The 2,241-nt window shown below is 35.6% G+C and overlaps 1 long non-coding RNA gene across 1 annotated transcript; it reads left to right on the plus strand.

The window, feature by feature from the left end:
• Positions 1-1,015: 1,015 nt before the first annotated feature.
• Positions 1,016-1,700, plus strand: LOC125197960. The gene is made up of 3 exons (XR_007172324.1): positions 1,016-1,139; positions 1,240-1,371; positions 1,473-1,700. It is a non-coding gene; the product is annotated as an uncharacterized LOC125197960 (long non-coding RNA).
• Positions 1,701-2,241: the final 541 nt, after the last annotated feature.

Genomic DNA, 2,241 nt, shown 5'->3' on the forward strand with positions numbered 1-2,241 from the left:
AAAAATAATATTTTCTATTACTTTATTTTTTCTTTATTTCTCTTACTCTATTCCACATCCTCTCAACTAGGGGTGTAAATTCGGGTACCCGCGGGTACCCAAACCCGAAAATTCGGGTACCCGAACCCGAAATCTCAAAAATATCATACCCAATACCCGACCCGTATGTGAATTCGAGTACCCTAATACCCGATGTGGGTACCCGAACCCAACTAATCGGGTACCCATAAACTCGGAATTATTATATTTAAAATTTATTCTTTTACATAAATTAAATTGGGATGAGAATAGAAATTATTAAAAATAACACAATACTTATATTATTGACTATAATTCTATATTATATAAAATAGACATTAGACAAATAGACACTACTTAATTTTAAAATAAAGTTACCCTAGATTTACCTACAGGCCATAGGCCCTATACTAAATAAAAATATTTATCACAAATACATACTCAATCGGGTATTAGTCGGGTACCCTAATACGGGTTTCGGGTACCCTAAATCCGAAAAATCCTAACATTAACAACCCAAACCCGTACCCGAACCCATAATTTCGGGTACCCAAAACCCATCGGGTATTGGGACTGGGTCGGGAATACCCGAAACCCGCGAATTAAATTTTCAGGCCTACTCTCAACACATTAATGTTAAACTCCATATCTAAAAGAAGTGTCTCTATTAAATTTTAAGATTAAAGTATAATATCATATCTTAAAATTATTATATTATGCATGATTTAATAACAGTGACACTAATAATAATATTTGATGGACTATATGATATATAATTTATGATAATATTTATATATAACTATTTTATGCATAATAAATATGAATAAATAAAAACAAAATGCAATTAACATATACATATGAACTAAATTATAATATACAAATAAACAAAGTTTATCCTCCATAGGTCAGTTTCAACTGATACCAGTTATCCCAAAATTTCTGTATTTCCTTATGTATATAACATTTGAAGAAATTGTTTGTCTGTAATGGCACTTCGCTTTGGAATTTTGATGCTCTGCTCCGCCTTCGAAAAATTTAGTTAATTTTGTCAAACGATTTTGATTCTTGTTTGCTCCTTTATGTCTGGGATAGTGGGATTTCAGATTATTCATTCAAATTAGGTTGAGATTTCAGTTTCCAATTGAAGGTCTTGATATAAGGTTTAGGGTTTGTGCAAAGGTAAACGTTTTTTATTGCTTTTTTGTGTTTGGATTTGTGCAGGGAGTGTGCTGAGTGTTGGTGGGAGTGGGCCTTTTGAACTCAGATCGGGCGGCCATGGCGGACACTTTCCTGAAGGCTGCGCCGCAGTCACGGCTTGGGATCCCAAGGCTGTATGGTTTGACGTCGTTGATGGTAACAGCAATGTCTATGGGGCTACCATTTTTCTTCCTTGGAGCTACCAGGTTGACTATAAAAGCAACTTCTTGAATTTTACGTGGATTGTGTGCTTGTAGAGATGCTGACTTGATCCGGAGGATTGGTTGTGCAGCTAGCGGAATTCACTACACTTTTGCTCCATGTGTTGCTGTGAGTTTTGCTTCTGTGACTATCTGCGTCTTCACTCTTTTATATTGCTATGGAATTAGTTCTTAACACTGCATCTGTCCTTTTATAAAACTGATTTTAGTAGTTGGTAAATTTTATAATTTGGAGAGATATAAATGTTTTAAGAAAAATGCCTCTAGTTTTCTGCATGGAGGCTTTGGTCCATTGCTGTTTATGATATCGTTAGGATGATAGCCTGAACGTTCCCTGTTTTCCTTCCTTTATCTTTATTACTAGTATTTGTTATGCATTGGTATTTGGTCATGATACAGGCTTGTTGTAATAGTCTATCTAGTGGAGTCTTTATGTAATTGTTATTAATAGCTCTTCATTAAAAGAGCTATATGTCTTTGGGGAAAATAAGAATAGGACGATAATCGTAGGAAGCTAGTTTAGGCTAGCCATAGGGCCTCAATTTGAGGGTTATTTCTTGTATTCAGTTTTCTTATCTAGTAGTATTTCTTCTTCTTGTTTTATCATTTATTTTCTGGTATTTGTTCTTTCTCTTTCTCTTCCTATTTCGGTTAGTTTCCAATAGGCAACCATATTGTCCCTACCAATTTGGTGCATGAGTGATTGTTTCCAACCCGTAATTTGGAAAGGCCGTTGAAAATCCCGCAGACCTGCTAGCAGCCTTCCATTCACTGCACGCTCGAGTTGAGCGCAACGTCCGGCGCG

Source organism: Salvia hispanica, unplaced genomic scaffold (genome assembly GCF_023119035.1).
Source record: "Salvia hispanica cultivar TCC Black 2014 unplaced genomic scaffold, UniMelb_Shisp_WGS_1.0 HiC_scaffold_1125, whole genome shotgun sequence".
Lineage (NCBI taxonomy): Eukaryota > Viridiplantae > Streptophyta > Magnoliopsida > Lamiales > Lamiaceae > Salvia > Salvia hispanica.